This window comes from Natator depressus, chromosome 11 (genome assembly GCF_965152275.1).
Source record: "Natator depressus isolate rNatDep1 chromosome 11, rNatDep2.hap1, whole genome shotgun sequence".
Classification (NCBI taxonomy): Eukaryota; Metazoa; Chordata; order Testudines; family Cheloniidae; genus Natator; species Natator depressus.
The window spans coordinates 36,851,033-36,871,610 of NC_134244.1; the positions used below are offsets into that span (position 1 = coordinate 36,851,033).

At 44.6% G+C, this 20,578-nt stretch overlaps 1 long non-coding RNA gene across 1 annotated transcript; it reads left to right on the forward strand.

Annotated features, from left to right (window-relative positions):
• Nucleotides 1-6,571: 6,571 nt before the first annotated feature.
• On the forward strand, nt 6,572-15,795 carry LOC141995583 (uncharacterized). The gene is made up of 4 exons (XR_012641362.1): nt 6,572-6,686; nt 6,770-6,827; nt 13,877-14,138; nt 15,566-15,795. It is a non-coding gene; the product is annotated as an uncharacterized LOC141995583 (long non-coding RNA).
• The last annotated feature ends 4,783 nt before the right edge of the window (nt 15,796-20,578 follow it).

Here is a 20,578-nt window from a genome sequence, read left to right on the forward strand (position 1 = left end):
GAATCTTGCCTACTTGTTCCTGTTGTGTCATTTGGTTATGTGGGGAAGCAGTTCTGTGATTTTCCTTCAGCTTTAGATGCACAACACCACCCTAAAAAATAATTTCATGATTAAACTAAACAAGTAAAAGGTAGACACCTATCTGACCAGTTACTGAATACAGTGTGTTTAAAACAAAAACACCACGCACACGCACACCAAATACCAAAGCCACAATATAAGCTTCTACGAATTAGGAGGATTCCTACTCCTTTGGCCTGGTTGTTTTACCTACTTGTGACTTCATTTCACTTTGCTACTCACACATACTGCTGTCAGTGTAAAATGAACAAAGGAATACAACAGTTAAAGTGAAGAACCCAATTCCATTGACTTCAATGGAAAGATTTCACTGACTTCAGTGGGACTTTGATAGATCCTAAATCATTAGGCACGATATAGATGCGTGTGTGGCGGGGGCGAGGTGTACACGCACGCAAATATGTAATAAAGCTAATGCTTAGTGAAACAGTTCTCTGTTTTACTAGTTACTTCTGTGACCCCATCCTTGTGTCTGTGAACAGAACACTGTCTGATCTCAAGGAAGATCAGCAACTACCTTATTCTTACTACATACTGGTTCAAACACAACCCTAACACCAGTTTTGAAGGGCTTCAGATGTACCTAACATCTATGGATACAGAGGTTTTTATCCAAGCAGGATAATAATGCATAGTACACATCACTGTCAAAGGAACAGAAATGCCCTTCAATTAACTGGAAATTTTGAAGGTCAGAGACATGCTGTGTGCTTATTTCACAGATGCAGCAACTATGCTGTTCTTTGCATCAGAAGCATACATAACTGAAGCTACACTGGAAGATGTTATTGCAAATGCAGTCAGTAACTTTTTAAAAATGGAGACTTTTTCAAAGTAAACAAATCTATAGAATTTCATGTTTTTAACAAAGCCATTTTTAAAGAGTTTGGCAAATAAAGGAGAGACTGAAGTGATGATAATTGTATACAGTACTGTCACCAAAATTCCTTCCCCAGGGTGCCCCAGAGGCTTCTGGCAAGGCCCTGGCACTCACCTAAGCTACAACTCTCTAAGGGCCAGGAGGTTTTCCCACTCTAGTTCCAGGCCTAAGAGACTCAGCCCTCCAGCTGGGTCCCAGATAGTCCAGACACCTTCCAAGGCAGTCAAAGCACAGAAAAGAGCGGGATTACACAAAGGAATCATCCCAAAGCTGGCTTAATGTTCATTTCCTTCAGAGAGCACTCATTGGGCTGTAGCCCCTAACTGACTTCAAAAGCAATAGAGAGGAATAGTCCCCTCTCAACATGAGTCAGGATCAGGCCCTCTTTTCCTTCAGGGAGAGGCCATCAGTTGTCCCAGAAGCTCCTGCCTTCGGCCAGTCCTCACTCCAGGATCAGAGAACTAAAAATATTCTCTCCTCTCTGCTCAGCCATCAAATGAGCTGGGTTTCTCCCTCTTAATCACTTCCCTGAAATTGTGATATCTCGCAGGTGTGGTGGAACAGGGCCACCTGAACCCCCATTAACTCATTAACTCCAAGTACTTTATGCTGAGCTGTACCTCAAAAGAAGCTTATGGCTTGAAAAATTATGTTTAAAAATAAACCATTTTCCTTCTGACAGCTTGTAAGCTACATACCAAATTTTAATCATACCCCTGATCTATATGCATGGAAGCAACCCTCTCTGTGTTGAGCGTACCACTACTGTGTAGAAGGCCCTGGGGAACTGGCTACCTATCTTGCAGCTTCTCCTTCTCCCCCTGGACTCTACAGAATCATGCTGCTGGAGAGCAGGTGGGTGAGGTGCCAGGCACACAGAACAGGTGCGGAGGTATGGGTGGAGACAAGGGTTACATAGATAGCCCATGGCCACCTATAGATGCCTGCCACCAATGGCCTGGAATCAACCATGTAACCTTTTTTCCTGGGTGGGCAGGGAAAGACAAATATAGACCGAACAACCAGGGACAAATCTCCATGAATAGAATCTTGCAGAGATTTCACACCGTTAGCTCTAGCCTATGTCACCATTCAAATAATGGCAAAACTCCCATTTACTTCAATAGGAAGAAGTTCCAGTCTACAAATGCCCAAAATCTTCAGTGTTGATAAAGCAAAACTCTCTGACTCCAACAGGAGTTTTACTCAATTAAGGGCCACAGAATTTGGCCCAAAGATATTAGGCTCTCAAGGATGGTAATTATAAAGAAAACACACACAGAAATTTAACTATAGTGGCACTTAGGAGCACAGCTATAATTAAAAATGGAAAATAGTTTTAATGTATAATTAAATTCCAAAAATACAATAAAAATATGAAAATGATCGGTTGTACAGGCCCACTTGCTAATTTGCACATTTAAATATGTTGTCTATTTACAATAGTGAGTTGGTCCACATTTATGACTAAAAGCCAAGCTCGTGTTGTCCATACCTACAGTAACTTCAGGCAAAACTCCCAGTGACCACAACAGGAGTACTCATGTGAGTGAAGTGAACTGGGTGTGAACCATTGTCCCAGTACACGTAAAGTTAATAGCTACTGTAGTTCCTTAGATCCACCCTTATAAAACTGACACCTCCAACTTAGTACTGAAGAGACATGTTTTAGCACCGTGCTATTTTGGCAGATATAGTACTTTATGTGGATAAATGGAGTACATTTTATTCCTCTTTGAAAACAAGCGTACTACGGACTTCTACATCCTTGTGCATGAGCAGGTCTGTACTGATAATAATGTCATGTTTATTTCCCATTCCCTGCTTATATCTTTTTAAAGTTATACCTCAAGAGCGTCACAGAACACAACATAAGATGACTCCAGAATGGAGCTACAGTTGAAACAGGGTCACTGACAACAAATGACTCGTAATAGACTACAAGAACCCAGGCATGGATCCAGAGCCTACTGAAGTCAGAACCAAATGAATAGTCCATTGGTTTAAAAAGCCCTGCTGAGAGCTACCCACACCTGCTAGTTTAAAAGAAAAAAATCCTATCATATTCCTTGAGCAGTCATCAAACTGCAAAAACAAGAGCTTTAGTGCTCTTATTAGTCCCACATGTTCCATTTTTGAAGGCCTCTAGGGTATTTCTCCCCCTCCCTCCCCCCAACAGTAAAAGGGCAAAGAAAATGAGGGAGTTTTAGACTGCTTGATGCCTGGACTGTAGAATGAAGAGGAATAGATGTAAAGAAAGAAACTAAACTTTAAAAAGTTGTATTTGTAGTTGCTCAAAAGCTTTAAGGCCCTCAGATGCAAAACACTAAAACCTTTAAATAAATTGACAGTGGAAGAATAACTAGGTTATCCTAATGACTGATAAAGCCTGCTTCAAACAGGTTTCAGATGTCAGTCTCTCAGTTGAACAACCAGCTGTATTTATGTAAAAACTGTGATACTAATAAATTATTAAAATGAAAGTAGTATGTTTGGAGCTCAAGAAATAATTTTTAAAGTGACTATTCTTATATTTGGTCAGATCTGCTCCCACTGAAATTAATAGTAAAACTCCCATTAAATTCAATGGATTCAAGAGCAGGCCCATTAAGTATACTCAGACAAAATCCTTATTAAAACATTCCAGCCATTAGGATGTTTGCAGTCATTGAGAATATATCTCTGTTCTGTATTTTAGTCAAAGTTTGATGTAATGCTCCCATATGTATTCCTATCACACATCAGAAGATACCAGTTATACTTTGATACCAGTTATATATTGACTGTTTTACTCACTCCCTATGGTATATATATTCACATTACATTTACACTTTTAAATTTTTTTTCTTTTCCACTCTTCCTTTCATATATACGTCACTTATTTTCCCCAGTGTTTGGCTAAATTATAATGGTTTTTCATGTCTTCTCGCTATGTTAACATTTTGTCAAGAGAAAAAATAGCAAAATTAAGGGTCCAAACGCAAAGCATATATAATACTGGAGAAAGATAATGATAATTATAAAGAGAAGTTTATGCTGATCTCCTAACTTTGCAATCAAAGACATCCAAACTGTCTTGACATGCTTCTTATGTTAATTTCAAATTACATTGTAGTCTGGACTAGCTTAGGATACACAACTCCATTAATACTGCAGAGGGTCCCAGACTGTAGTCCAGAAATCACTCGCCGATGGTTTAACAAGAGCTGGCTGGTCACAAGGTTCTGGATCTAATTGTTTCCAGTTGAGAGGAAGAGCGCAGAAAGGAGTGGGTGATGAAATGAAGAGTAGAACCAGACAGTGTGACTGATTTTTTCCCCCAAAATGAGCAAAACACCTACTGCAATAAAGACAATTTGCCACACAAACTTTTGTACTTTGGTCACATTAGGTGTTGAGATGGAAATAACCTTAAGAAAGTTATTATGGAAGGAACGGTGGAGGATCATCATAGTAGGAGAGGAGCCAGCGAGGAGATGGATGGATGGTGTGTGGCAGATCACTGCAAAAGGTCAGATGCTGAGTGATCAAAGTTAGAGATGGATTGCGAAGACTTCTGAAAATTCCGCTATGATGTCATCAGTACTCAAACATGAATAAATGGATTTACTTACTTAGCACATACTTAACTATATGTATGTGCTTAAATACTGTCCTGAATCAGGATGCTTTCCTGAATTCGGGCCTAAATCATTAATTTTTAAGAAGCTATTATACTGAGCTTCCCTCATCAGATCTTGTGGAGTGCTATGATGTATGACACAATATATTGTGTTATTATAGGAATCACCAACTGGAACTGTTACACATAGTCTGAGAAGTTATTTTTCTCAGCATGTGAGCAGTGTACAGTCTTTGAAGAAATATTATATCACTGCTGAGTCTGAGATGCAGATATTTTGGTGCAGCTGTGGAAAACAGCAAGAGAGTTTGCTCTCTGCCTTAATTTCTCTATCTATGGTCAATTATTGGTGCAGACTTGCTTCCTGGAAAGTGGGTACGGGTCTTTGTGCTGAGGTTCCTGAAAAGAGATTGCCTGGGTGCTATTTGAGACCACTTCTATTCAATGACTGGCATATATAGTGTAAATAAGCAAGATGCACTAAGTATATATCCTGATTCAACATCACTGATTTCGCCTCCAATGGGAAACTGATCTGCAAGGATGGTTGAATACAGTAGGTCAGCTAGTAGGGTCTGGAGAATCTAGGCTTGAAACAAGATCTCTGAAGAGAAAAACTGTACCAACTTTCCACTTCCCTGATCCTGCACTCAGCCTCAAAATGGCCCCAGTATATTTTATAGGCACCTAAAAGCTGCTCTAAATTATGCTCACTGAAGCAGTCCTCTAGGGAATATACTGCTGGCCAGGGATAAATCCCTCACACCTCTCATACTCCCCCTCTCTGCCCTCAGCCTGCCATAGACTATCCCCAGTGTATATTGGGGAGAGGGCCAGGAGTAGCTGGCATAGCCAGCCCTATTCCTGCTGAAGATTTGCCTATGCTAGGGGAATCCTTGGACATTGCATTAAGTTGCAAAGGAGATTTAGGAGAGGCCAAGAATCTGGCCCAATATTGGAAACATATTTTAATTTATTTATTTGTATATTATATGTTGGTGTCTATCATAAACATACTAGACATCCCATAAATACATGCAATTATTTCCCTTCATAGAGGATTTATGACAATATAACTTTAAAATGGGAAATCATGTATTTCCAATGGTTTGTACTTGAATTTATGCAAATACATAAAAGCTTAAGCAAATTTACAATCTACTGCTTATTTGTCAGAGAAAATTAGTGATAGGAAAGTGACGCTTCTCAACACTTTTTGAGTCAGTAATCGTCCCCTCCCGATTACAAAACAGAATTAAATTTATGGAAATCATATTTAGTAAGTCGGATGACTAGCCCTTCAGATTTTCCCAGTGCTTTCTATTAGCATCATTACATCTTCTTCAGTGGATACAGTTCATCCATTTGACATTTTAAGATTTAGAACAGTAAATTAAAATGTATTGGCTCTTTTGAATTCATTTATCACAGGCAACAAGTAACATCATTTGGAGTGGTACATCATTAGAACATCAGTGCTTGGAGACTCACTTGGCTGGGAAAAATGGGTCAGTGAGATCAAATAAGCTTCACATGGATAATCTAAAGTTTATGACAAAGGGAATGCCAATAAATAGCAAGCAACTCCCCTAGTACAGCAAAGAAGAAAATAAAATGAAAGGGATGGGGATCTCTTTGAAAACACTCACATTCTTTATACACGTAGATTCTGACTTAGGAAGCAACCCCTTTGATAAAAATTAAAGGACTTATCTTTTATTATTTTGAGAAGTAGCAATGTCTATTTAACACCAACATTGCTTAAATACAGTACCATAACCTGGACTGAATAATTATTAAAGTACGTAATTCTTTCTTATTTATCTCTCTTATATGATATCAAGTATATGTCCCCTTCAAACCTTTTCTATGTCCTTAAGAACAAATGTTCATTACTACAGCATATGCTTTGTTCTCATCTATAGAGTTTTGAAACAAAAGCTGTCACTTCCAGCTTTTACCACTGCTAAGCAGTGAAAGGTGAGCACACAATACAGTCATAGGTATGGCTGAAAGTATGCTTCTTTCTTCCCTGGCTCACTAAATAATATATTGGCAAGAGGCACATATAAGAGATATGGTGTCTTGTAACTGCTATCAGATGTATGTCTATCGTGCCTGATGGTCATTAGTTAGATGAGATCAGCAAGTTAAAGAAATTTTACATTTTTATTTTCCTTTAACAGGTACATGACTGCTGTAGCAGACTTACAAGAAGGAAACTTGACTGAAAAAAATACTGGGGTAAGATAAGCTCATTACAAATATACAACGTAATGGATTTTTTAAAAATAGGTTATCTGGTGTGGTGCCTGATACCGTTCATGTAATACATGAGAATGAGGAGATAAAAGGAAGAAAAATAAAATAAATGCATCACCTTTGGTTTACTCTTCATAAATATTAATAATGCATGATTTCTAGTCCTTTCCTGTTAAATGAAACAATATGCCAATTTTGGATACGAAATGTGCAGACCGTTAATTTAGAATTAGTGCTCCCGTGTGAATTACATCAGAATAGTGACACCTGTGAGCACTGCTACAGTTAAGTCACTTGCCATTTACATTTTAAATTCTGTTTTTTCAAGGTTTATAATTTAGCCCCCTATATTTGCATCAGCCTAAAGCTTAGCATATAAAATGTGAGCTCATAATAATCTATTGTCTCAAAACATGGCTATGATTATTTAAACTTTTGTTTTAAAGTTAGATAATCTAATTTTTTTTTGCTCATTTCAGACACTTGTTTAATCTCCTTCATGTAAGAAATGTCTGAATTTTAAATTGAGAAATGTTATAAATACTTGAAGCTTTATTTACCTGCTAAAGAACTGCAGCTTTTCAAGCCACGTAAGCTCAGAGGAACCTCAGAAGAGTGTGTATAGACAAAAAAGAAAAGACATTGCTCAGTGAAGAACCCTATGTGGGGTCCAAGATAAGACACCATGATGACACAGCAGCAGCTGAAAATCCCCACTATGAAGAAAGGGATCAGCTGCCTCTGTGTTCTCATGGCTCCTTGTGGACGGTTGTTCCCTGGCTTGAATATCCACATTGGGAAAGGTTTCAGAGTAGCAGCCGTGTTAGTCTGTATTCGCAAAAAGAAAAGGAGTACTTGTGGCACCTTAGAGACTAACCAATTTATTTGAGCATAAGCGTTCGTGAGCTACAGCTCACTTCATCGGATGCATAAAGTGGAAAATACAGTGAGGATGTTTTATACACACAGATCATGAAAAAATGGGTGTTTATCACTTCAAAAGGTTTTCTCTCCCCCCACCCCACTCTCCTGCTGGTAATAGCTTATCTAAAGTGATCACTCTCCTTACAATGTGTATGATAATCCAGGTGGGCCATTTCCAGCACAAATCCAGGGTTTAACAAGAACGTCTGAGGAACAGTGGGGGGGGAGGGGGGAGGAAAAAACAAGGGGAAATAGGTTACCTTGCATAATGACTTAACCACTCCCAGTCTCTATTCACGCCTAAGTTAATTGTATCCAATTTGCAAATGAATTCCAATTCAGCAGTCTCTCGCTGGAGTCTGGTTTTGAAGTTTTTCTGTTGTAATATTGCAACTTTCATGTCTGTAATCGCGTGACCAGAGAGATTGAAGTGTTCTCCGACTGGTTTATGAATGTTATAATTCTTGACATCTGATTTGTGTCCATTTATTCTTTTACGTAGAGACTGTCCAGTTTGACCAATGTACATGGCAGAGGGGCATTGCTGGCACATGATGGCATATATCACATTGGTGGATGTGCAGGTGAACGAGCCTCTGATAGTGTGGCTGATGTGATTAGGCCCTGTGATGGTGTCCCCTGAATAGATATGTGGGCACAGTTGGCAACGGGATTTGTTGCAAGGATAGGTTCCTGGGTTAGTGGCTCTGTTGTGTGGTGTGTGGCTGCTGGTGAGTATTTGCTTCACGTTGGGGGGCTGTATGTAAGCAAGGACTGGCCCGTCTCCCAAGATCTGTGAGAGTAATTGGTCTCATTCAGGATAGGTTGTAGATCCTTGATGATGCGCTGGAGAGGTTTTAGTTGGGGGCTGAAGGTGATGGCTAGTGGCGTTCTGTTATTTTCTTTGTTGGGCCTGTCCTGTAGTAGGTAACTTCTGGGTACTCTTCTGGCTCTGTCAATCTGTTTCTTCACTTCAGCAGGTGGGTACTGTAGTTGTAAGAATGCTTGATAGAGATCTTGTAGGTGTTTGTCTCTGTCTGAGGGGTTGGAGCAAATGCAGTTGTATCGTAGAGCTTGGCTGTAGACAATGGACCGTGTGGTGTGGTCTGGGTGAAAGCTGGAGGCATGTAGGTAGGAATAGTGGTCAGTAGGTTTCCGGTATAGGGTGGTGTTTATGTGACCATCGCTTATTAGCACCGTAGTGTCCAGGAAGTGGATCTCTTGTGTGGGCTGGTCCAGGCTGAGGTTGATGGTGGGATGGAAATTGTTGAAATCATGGTGGAATTCCTCAAGGGCTTCTTTTCCATGGGTCCAGATGATGAAGATGTCATCAATATAGACCACCTTGATTATCATACACATTGTAAGGAGAGTGATCACTTTAAATAAGCTATTACCAGCAGGAGAGTGGGGTGGGGGGAGAGAAAACCTTTTGAAGTGATAAACACCCATTTTTTCATGGTCTGTGTGTATAAAACTTCCTCACTGCATTTTCCACTTTATGCATCCGATGAAGTGAGCTGTAGCTCACGAACGCTTATGCTCAAATAAATTGGTTAGTCTCTAAGGTGCCACAAGTACTCCTTTTCTTTTCACATTGGGAAAGAGGCGGTAACTGGATGGGTTGGGGGAGGGTTTGTGGGGTGAGGTGGGGTGGAAGGTGCTCACTGGGATTGGGACTGTATTATCTTCTCCACAAAACCTGCTCAATGGTGAGGAGAGGGTCTTTATGGCAGCTGTGGCCAGAGGAGTCAATGATAGTGCAGTTCCATTGGAAACATGCTCTCAGGGAGGGAGAGGGATATTGCTGCTGAGGGCAACAGCTGCTACAAGGCTGCTGTGTGGGTGGCCCTGGCCTGATACCGATGTCCCAGGATGTGTGGGTTTAGGAGGTGGGTCCCGATAGCGTATTTCACATAAGAAAACTCCATCCCCTTGATGGAACAGTGTGGGGAATCTAACATTGATTTCTTCCCTCGATTCATGTTCTCCACAGATTTTACCATGAGAGGTGAATCTCTGGCCCAATACGTGGGCTTATGTCTCACACAAGCTGAATAATGTTATATTAGTATTACTCCCTAATATGCTCACTCTGCTAAAATTTGATTGTTTCACCTGCCCATGGGATTGTGAATCTTCTTGGCTTCAAGCCTAGCCAGATGACTCAAGAGAAGTTTGGCTAAGCTAAGGAAACATTTTGTTTTCTGTCAGAGTTACAGCTCCAGATCACAATGTGCTGAGGGTTATTAGCTTTCTTGCCGTTTTCCACATGGAACTTTAAGCTCAATTCAGAAGGGCCAATGAATGGCTCTTCATGTTTAAATGATCGATTTTTTCAGATAAGTTTCCCTGCCCTGCAGCAGATTGACATTATATGAATGTCAAAACACAGCAAACCATTGATTTTGTTCTAATCTTTTTCTTCCTGATTGGATTGGAAACTTCTTTCTCTACCAGCTCTTTTCAATGCTTTTCTATTAAAAAAAGTAGTGATAGGGAGATTCATTAGGTATTGGGCAGATACCAGCTGTTTATCAACCTCAGAAAAAAATACCTCCTTATAATGACAAAAGAGGAGTTCCTGGGCATCTATAATATACTGTGCATGATCACGTCATCCCAAGTGACCCCTAGCATTGCCATGAGAAAAAGACCTGAGACAGAGCTTTTGCGCTGAGTGCTAGCTAAAAAGGTACTTGTGGCTGTGAGTAAGAAGAATCTGTCTCCTGCTGTTTGAGTCCTGCTGTGTTCAGGGAAACAAGACTCTGTACATAAATAGAATTGGTAAATAAATAAATAGGATTGCATCAGAAACCAGGCCTCCATCATCAAATTCTCCTCCTAACTTAAACAACCCACAGGATCCTGAATTTTATCAAAGCTCTTGGGTCAAAAAGGGGAAACAATACACTTTCTACCTTCCTTGCCGAATGTTTTCTGTGCTAAAGATCCTGATTTAGCAAAGCATTTAAGCACATGCTTTAGTCCATCCCTATTCAGTGAAGTCAGTCACATTTAAGCTTGTACCTAAAGTTGATCATGTGCTTAAGTGCTTTGCTGAATAGGAATGGACTGCTGAATCAGGGCCTAACAAGAAGCTCAGCTGACTATCATTTTCACAATGGTTAGACACTAGTTATGTTTTAATTCTGATCAACATTTGTTTGTGATTTCCTACTACTAATACCTAGCTCTTACATGGTGCTTTTCATCAGTAGAGCTCAAAGTACTTTGCAAAGGAGGTATTTTACAGATGAGGAAAATGAGTCACACACAGCTTACAGTAACTTGTCCAAGGGTACCTAATAGGCCATTGGCAGAACAGGGCACAGAACCCTGGTCTTCTGAGTCCCAAGCCAGTGCTCTATCAGATCACACTACCTCATTCTCTGCCAAATAAATTTCCTTTTTTATTTAGAATAATTTAAATTGTATGTGAATTCTGTTGAGTTGAAATATTCATTGTTGGGTCACTTTACATAGAAGGAACATGAATTCAAACCTCAGGGGAGACTGATTCAGGAGGATGGTAACAGATTTCAGCACCTGCTCAAAAGCTGTGATTTTCCTCTCCAAACAATGTAAATACAGAGAAGGTCACTTGACCTCAGGGGTTACTGGCTTGGGTCTGGGTTCTTAGGGTAGGATCCACAGAGGTACTCAAGCATCTAAGTCCTAGTTTTACGCTCCACAGTGATCCCGAAAACTCCCGTCAAACCCAGTGTGCTTCTAAGTTTTCAGAAAAGTTCTATTAGCACCTATATTTCTGCCTCTGGACATGTGCACTGCTGCCTCGTTGTAGATGTCAGGTGCCCTATCTCACACCTAAGCCCAGAGCTGGCTATTTCAGAATCTATCCACAGTGGAGCAGTCTTTGGGCCAGAGAGAGAGAAAGAGTGAGAGAAGGAGTTTGTAGTTCAGTGGTTAAGGCACCCATGCACCTGGGCAGTGGAGACCAGTGTTCCCTCTAAATTTTCCCACCCATGTGCAGAATGAATTTTATTATGGGCACCAATATGGAGCTGATGTGTGACACATCACCTTCATATTGGTGCATATAACAAAATTCATGTGGTGAGGAGGGGCTGAGGGGTTTGGAATTTGGGAGGGGGCTCAGGGCTGGAGCAGAGGGTTGGGGTGCAGGGGTTTGATTTCTCCGGATGGTGGTGCAGGCTCTGGGGTGGGGGTGGGGATGAGGGGCTCAGGACTGGGGCAGAAGGTTGGAGTGAAGGGGTGTGAGGGCTCCGGTTGGGGATGTGGCCTCTAGGGTGGGGTTGGGTATGAGGGGCTCAGGGCTGGGGCAGAGGATTGGGGTGCAGGGGATGAGGGCTCCTGCTAGGGGTGCAGGCTCTGGTGCGGGGCCGGGGATGAGGGCTGGGGCAGAGGGTTGGGTGCAGGGGGTGAGGGCTCTGGCTGGGGGTGTGGGCTCTGAGTTGGGGCAGGGATGAAGGGTTTGGGGTGCAGGAGGATGCTCTGGGGCTACAGCAGAGAGAAAGGACTCCCCCCAGTGCTCTCTCCCTGTAGCAGCACCTGGGCTGTGGGGGGAGAGGCGCCTCTCCCTGCCGCGGGAGTGCCCCTTCCCTGGCCCCAGGAGGTTCGCACCAGGGGAGAACTGCCCCAGCCGTGCCTGGGTCTGGGCCACTGCGGGGTCAGGCCTCACCGCCCCGGCCATGCCTGGGTCTGGGCTGCTCCTCGGTCGGGCTGGGCCGCCCTCCTCCGGCTGCACGTGGGTCTGATCCAGTCGAGCCGCCCTGGCTGCAGCAGGTCTGGGCCACTGGCTGAGTTGGGGCTGGGCGAGGTGGGAACCAGACCGTGGCAGGTCCCCAGGCGGGTTCCCTGAGCACCTGCGCGATGCTAAATAGGCTGCTGCACAGCTTACAGGGAACTTAGGTGGAGACTCAGGGTCTAGTCCCCCTGTCTAATCACTTCTTCATTATTTATCCTCAATGGAACAGCTTCAACAGGGGAGACTGAGGAAATACCACATCAGAATGTCCCAGAGCTCAGTGATTAGAGAACTTGTCTGAACGGTGGGAGATTTCTGTTCAAATCCATTCTCCCCTGCTGGCAGGGAGGGGGGTACTAACTCCCACGTTCTAGGTGAGTGCTCTAACCACTGGGTTAAAATTATAAGGTGGGCAGTAGCTCCTCCTCCAGCTGTTTTTGTGTTGAGAGAAGCAGGCACCTAACTCAGTGCTTCAAGAAACAGCTTAGGTGCTTAAGCCGACCTGATTCCAGGACACAAAGTCCCATTCATGGATTGCTACCAGAGATAGTTGCTTCCTTGCAGCTTCAACGTATGCACCTATCTCCATGAAGGGGTGGGACTTCACACAACATACATGCATCTCATTGCCATCTCCCATTGGATAGGTTAGGTGGTTTCCTGCCTAGCATGCTGGCCTCTCCCCCATTCATTGTATAGGGAGCCTAGGCAGTTAACTCAGGCCTGGTCTACGCTACAAACTTAGGTTGATGGAAACCACCTTACGTCGACCTAATAATGTATGCGTCTACACTCCTAGGTCCCTTCCGCCGCCCTGACATGCCTGAAACATTGATTTAATTACTCCACCTCCACCAGAGGCGTAGCACGTAATTCAATGTTGATGGGTTGATAGAGAGGCAGTGTAGACACAGCGTTGTGTAAATTGACTGAATTGGCCTCCAGGAGGTGTCCCACAATGCTCCACTGTGACCAATCTGAAGATTGTTTTCAACTCCGCTCGACAGCAGCCAGGTAACACAGGAAACAGCCCCTCCCCTGTTAAAGCCCCAGGATCTTTTGCATTGCCATTTCCTGTTTGATCAATGTGGAGAGCTCGCCTGCCCAGCTCATCATGGTGACTCAATGCCCCAAACGTGCTCCAGCCTGGAGTACACAGGAGATGGTGGATCTTATTAGTCTGTGGGGAGAAAAGGAAATGCAGGCACAGCTCCGATCCAGCCAAAGAAACATAGACACCTATGAAAAGATCGCGTGAGGCATGGGGGAGAAGGGCTACATCAGGGGTACACAGCAGTGCTGTGTGAAAATCAAAGAACTTTGGCAGGCATACCAGAAGACAAGGGAGGCGAACAGTCATTCTATTTCTGCACCACAGACATGCCACTTCTACAATGAGCTGGATGTGATTCTCGGTGGCCACCCCATCACTACCCCCAAACACAGTGTGGATACCTTCTAGGAGTCTGAGTTTCAGGCCACCTCAGGCAACAACAAGGAGGACATTCTGGATGAGGAAGTGGAGGAGAATGGGAGACAGGTGATTGGGGGATCCATTCTCCCCAAGAGCCAGGAGCTATTTTTAATCCCAAAGCAGCCCAGCATCGTGGCTGAGAATGATGCTGGCGAAGGCACCTCTGGTGAGTATGCAATTTCAGTCAAACTGTAGGGCTTACATGCTCTTATATTTTATGTTTAATATGAAGAAAAAGTGAGGCGAAGGGGGTGTCTGCTTCCCAGTGGCTGCTGCAGTTATGCAAAGGGTGCCCCCTGGAAAAGACTGTTTATGTCAGGGGTGGCCAAATTGAGCCTGAAAAGAAGCCAGAATTTACCAATTTACATTGCCAAAGAGCCACAGTAATACGTCAGCAGCCCCTCAGCAGCTTCCCCCACCTGCTTCCGGTGTCTCCCACCCACCAGCAGCCCCGCCAATCAGTGCCTCCCCCTCCCCCATCCCTCCCTGTACCTCCCAATCAGCTGTTTTGTGGCGTGCAGAAGGTTCTGGGAAGGAGGGGGGAGTAGCAAGGGCATAGCAGGCTCAGGGGAGAGGGTGGGAAGGGGTGGAGTGGGGGCAGGACCTGTGGCAGAGCCAGGGGTTGAGCAGTGAACACCCCCCAGCACATTGGAAAGTTGGCACCTGTAGCTCCAGCCCCAGAGTCGGTGCCTATACAAGGAGCCGCATATTAACTTTTGAATAGCTGCATGTGGCTTTGGAGCCACAGGTTGGCCATCCCTGATTTATGTCCACAGGAATAGCCTGGGAACCCTCCATGGAGATCTCCAGGAAACTTTCATCCTTTGCAGAAGGTTTCTGGGGAGGGCTGCCTTATTTCTTCCACCATGGTAGGACACTTTCTCATGCCACTCCAGTACTAACTCTGCTGGCATCATTGTGGTGCACAACATAGCAGCAAAAGGACTAGGTCTGTACCCAGATGCTTGCAGCATCTGCTCCCTTGCCATCTCTGTTACCCTCAGGAAGACTGATATCACATAGGGCCACCTAGAGGAGACTTTCATTACAAGTGCTCATACCACAAACAAAAGAGCATGTTATCCCCCACCCATGGTGATTTCTGGGTCCCTCAATCACAGTTTGGCTGGCAGGGATTGGTGTTGACTTCAGAATCTGTAAGTCCAGGGCGACTGCTACCAGCAGCATTCAGGGAAGGGGGGTGGCCTTCCACTGTTCTCTCACGGCCACAAAGCTTCCCTCTACCACCCCTCCCCCACAAAAGCTGCCTTGGACAAAGACTGCAATTTGGGAGGCTTAATGCTGGTCCCTGGTCTCAATGCAACATCCATGTTGCTAAGGGGAGAGGGCATTGTCCACCTGTGCTCCTGAAGCAGGTTTCCCACAAGTTGCAGCACAAGACCCATCACCATGCTGCTGGGCCATATTCACCATGGCTGGAATAGCAAACCCATTTATTGAATAGCTAGGGATTCTGATTATGTTCTGGCTTGCATTAAAGTGTAATAAGGGGAGTGACTTTTAAATAGCAACCCTGTACCAGACCCAGGTTATGCAATGACAATGCTTGCCTTGTGTTTGCATGCGTTACAGTGGAAAGCTTGGCCTTCAGCACATCCTCCACACCAGTGGAGAGGCTTTCGCAGATTGGAAAATGGAAAAAGAGAACGTGTGATGACATGTTCAATGAGATAATGAACACCGCTGGGACAGCTGACACAAAGCTCAGAGCCTGGAGGATTTAACTGTCTGAAAAAGTGAACATGGACATGGAGAAGGCAGCCATTGGAAGACCTTTGATGGGCAAGACTTCTGTGCATTCATGGACAAGCTGACTTGGTTTTTCCCCTCCCAATTTTTTCACACCGTTTGCCCGAGTTTAATTATTTTCCTGTTCTTTCAGTTTCTTTATGTTTGTGCAATAAAAGTCAATGTTTCAAGAATGCAATACTCTTTATTTATTCCAAGCATGGGGTCTTGGGGAGGGGAAGGAGAGATACAGGGAAACTGATGCAACATAGGGGATAGTATGGAAAGCCACAATGCAGATAAGCAGCACACATTACTGTTGCTCATTATTCTAATGGCTTTTCAGAGCCTCCGAGAGATGCACAGCTCCTCACTGGGCTCTTCTTATAGCCCTGGTATCTGGCTGTTCAATATTAGCTGCCAGCCTATCCGTCTCCACAGTCCACCCCTGTGGAAACATCTCTCCCTTTTCCTCACAGATATAATGGAGCATGCCACAGGCAGCAATAACAATGGGGATATAGTGCTCTCACTGCGGTCTAATTTAGTAAGCAAACTGCACCAGTGACCCTTTAAACATCCAAAGGCACATTCCTCCACCATTCTGCACTTGCTCAGCCTATTGTTAAACTGCTTCTTACTGCTATCCAGGTGGCTGGTTTACGGTTTCATGAGCCATGGGAGCAATAGATAGGCTGGGTCTCCCAGGATCACTATTGGCATTTCAACATCATCAGTAGTTATTCTGCGATCTGGAAAGAAAGTTCTGGATTGTAGTTTTCTGAACAGACCTGTGTTCCTAAAGATGCACATGTCATGCACCTTTCCTGACCATCCCATGTTAATGTCAGTGAAACACCCCCTGTGATCCACCAGCACTTGCAACACCACTGAAAAGAATCCCTTTCAGTCTATGTACTCTTTGGCAAGGTGGTCTAGTGCCAACATAGGGAAATGCATTCCATCTATCACCCCACCACAGTTAGGAAACCCCATTGCGGCAAAACCATCCACTATGTCAGGGATCAGCAACCTTTAGCCCACGGCCCGCCAGGGTATGACCCCTGGCAGGCTGGGCCAGTTTGTTTACCTGCTGCGTCCGCAGGTTTGGCTGATCGCAGCTCCCACTGGCCGCGGTTCGCTGCTCCAGGCCAATGGGGGCTGTGGGAAGCAGCACGGGCCGAGGGATGTGCTGGCCACCGCTTCCTGCAACCCCCATTCGCCTGAAGCAGCGAACCGTGGCCAGTGGGAGCTGTGATCGGCCTAATCTGTGGACACGGCAGGTAAACAAACCAGCCCAGCCCACCGGGGGCTTACCCTGGTGGGCCGCGTTCCAAAGGTTGCCGATCCCTGCACTATGTCCTGCACATTACCCAGAATCACTACGCTTCTCAGCAGAAGTCGATTAATGGCCCTGCATACTTGGATCACAAGAGCTCCCACGGTGGATTTACCAACTCCAAATTGATGCCCCACTGACCAGTAGCAGTCTGGTGTTGCACGATTCCACAGAGCGATTGCCACTTGCTTCTCCACTGTCAGAGCAGCTCTCATTTTAGTGTTGCTGCGCTTCAGACCTGCGGAAAACCCTGCAGAAAGTTCCTGGAAAGCGGCCTTCTGCCTTCAAAAGTTCTGCAGCCACTGCTTGTCATCCCATAGCTGCCTAATGATGCAATCCCATCAGTCAGTGCTTCTTTCCCGGGACCAGAAACGTGTTCAGCTGCTGCGCGACTGCCAGCAGCAACTGGGAATTGTTTTGTTCTATGGCTTGCAGCCTGGCTGCTTGAATGACATAGCACTGTTCCACGTGGCGACTGCTGTCTCAGCCCTGGAAATACTGCAGGATAAGGTGCAACGTGCTAAATGGGGTCCATGCTTCTTGCGCTATGGCATACACGCAGCTAAGCCAGGCTTGTGAAAAAAGGTGCAAAAAAGCGTGGGTTGTTTGCCATTGATATCAGAAGAGGGAGGGAGAAAACTGCATCATGGAAGGTCGAAGCCATATTCCCATTCCCCCCTGCAACAATGTTTTGATTCCATGAGGTATAGCAAGCCCTTCCCAAAAATGCCTGCAGCTAGTTGCACTGTGGGATACCTACCCGCGATGCACTGCTCTGTGCATCGATGCAAGCACTGCTAATGAGGATGCACTCCACCAACACAATGAGTGTGGTGTGGACGTGCCCGACTGACTTAATTTCTGCAGCAGCTGGATGTCATTTTAAATTAAGTGTAGACATGCCCTCAGGCTTTGTTGGTTGCAGTGTTGTTCCTGTGATTTTCTAGGCACCTAAAAGTGAGGTGCCATGATACTGAGCACTGCAATGCATAAGCCCCTTTGTTGATCCAGACCTTAATATTTTTCATGGTGGAAGAATTAGCACATAGGTAATCTCTTCACTGGCTTGTGCCCTCTGACTATATGAGGCAGAAAGCAGGCTTTTTGTCACAGCCATACATGACCTGTAACTCATATTTGCATTAAAATGCAGTATCTCTCCCTACAATACTGACAGCTGTATCAAATCTGAGCGAACACAGCACTCACCTGTCATAACAACCTTCATTGCAGCACACACTGATTATCCAGCATTCATTCATTACCCCCCACCCTATTTGGCAATTCTCCCTAATTGTGCGCTTGCATTCATGATAGACAGCAGTGCTGCTGGCAATATCAAAAATAAAATATCTGAACAACACACTTAACTCAGTAGCCAATTACCATATTGATACCGTAGCCAGGGCCCGTTCTAGGATTTTTGCGGCCCCAAGCAAAACATTTTTTGGCCACCCCCGCTTTTTTTTTCTCGTGCGCCCCGTCCCCGAATCCCCGGCCCTGCCTCCTCCCCCGGAGGTGCCGCATTCCCCCCCCCCATTGGTTTCTGCGGCTTCCCGCCCGCCACAGCTCACCTCCGCTCCACCTGCTCCCCTGAACAGGCCGCCGCTCCGCTTCTCCCCCCTCCCGCTCAGGCGGGGGAGCGGCGGCGCGCTCAGGGGAGCAGGCGGAGCGGAGGTGAGCGAAGGTGTGGGGGAGCGCAGGAAGTAACGGGGGGGGCGGGTAGAGGAACTGCTCCCCGCCCCAGCTCACCTCCGCTCCACTGCCGCCGCCTCCCCTGAGCGCGCCGCCGCTCCGCTTCTCCTCCCTCCCTAGCCGCGCCAAACAGCTGTTTCGCGCTGCAAGCCTGGGAGGGAGGGGGGAGAAGCGGTGCAGTGGGGGCGCGCTCAGGGGAGCAGGCGGAGACGAGCTGGGGCGGCGGGGGCACAGTTCTAGGGGCGGCATGGCCGGCGCCGGAATGCCGCCCCTAGAAATGTGCGGCCCCAAGCACCTGCTTGTTTTGCTGGTGCCTGGAGCCGGCCCTGACTGTATCAACACATTGAGCCTTTCACTGACTTCATTAGCTATATTATAATGGATCTGGTTTTAAAAGTTCAGCCTGTGGATGTTGCATTTAAAGGTTTATATTTTTAGGGCTTTGAAAAAATGCATCACTTCTTCTTGGCCTTTTGGCTAAGATTTAATAAGTCTTTTCTCTCTACTGTAATATCAGCTTAATGTCTGACACTTCCTGTCTAGGGGATTATTGTTGCTCCTGCTGGAGGTGGAGGGGGACTCTGTGATCTAATGGGCCTTTTCTGTCTCTAATTGCTATGATCCTATATATCACAGACAATGTAGTGTAAAAATGCAGTGGTTTTTGTTAAATGATGTTTATAGCTGTGGGAAACAAATGGCAAAATAATGTCCTCGTTCTATTTTTACAAGGCTGTTATGAAGAGCCAAACATTGTGAGCTACAGAGAAGGAATCTATAAATCACTTTCACAGATGGGACTGCCAGTGTTCAGTAGTTTGATATCAGCAGTGGTCCAAGAACAAGATACCTAATTAAACGTTGCTTTACCTTTAAACAGATGTGCCAAAATCTGTTATCAGTCAGACCAGTGGTCCAGATTTACATAGGCATTATCTAAAGCAGAATTTGGTCCATATGTTTTTAAGTAAACCTGTTCCCCAATCCCACCTCCTGTTTAATTTATTTTCTTTTTATGTGTGGAGGTGGATTTACACAAGCCCATATGTGTTGAAATTAACTATTTCTGCCCTCCTAACCTTCTCACCTGCATTTCCTTTCTCTTCATATAGTGAAGTAATATGCTGCTGTGTGGCAATAAATTCCCAACAAAGATGCTATGATAATGAAAACACTCTGGATATCTGAGTCACCACTGCATTATTCCAGTTTTATGTCATTTGTGACTTCATTAATCTCAATGGAATTACACTGGTATAAAATTGGAGTTATACAATGGTAAATCTGACCCCTGATTTTTTTAATGGATATGGGAAACCAAAATACTGATGGAACCATGAGTGAGAATAGTTTTCCCCCAAAATAGGTAGGCTGTAAAATAAATAAATAAATAAATCACAGTTGAACTAAATTTAGGACACTGCATGGAAGAGGATTTGGAAGTGGGGCTACCACAGATCTGAGAGCCTGTCACAGGCCACAGAAAACTATATAGACCCATGAAATTAATAGTATTTCCATTAACTTATATGGACTTTGAATCAGGCCCTAAATGCCCACCTTGTAGCCCATAATACACCTGCTAGCCATCACTGCACTAAAGATAAACTAATTTTGGCTAGAATCATACTTTAGAACCTGATCCATGAAAAGTTATGAGATGCTTTCACCATTCTTCTCTTGCATATAGAGGAACATACATTTTATTACATGACTTTACCACCTACCTGGTTTCCCACAACAAAACAAAAAACAAAATAAAATAAAAACTGTTTTTCTTCTGGGTCTGAAAAGCCTGCAGCTTTATTTTAAAAAATCACAAA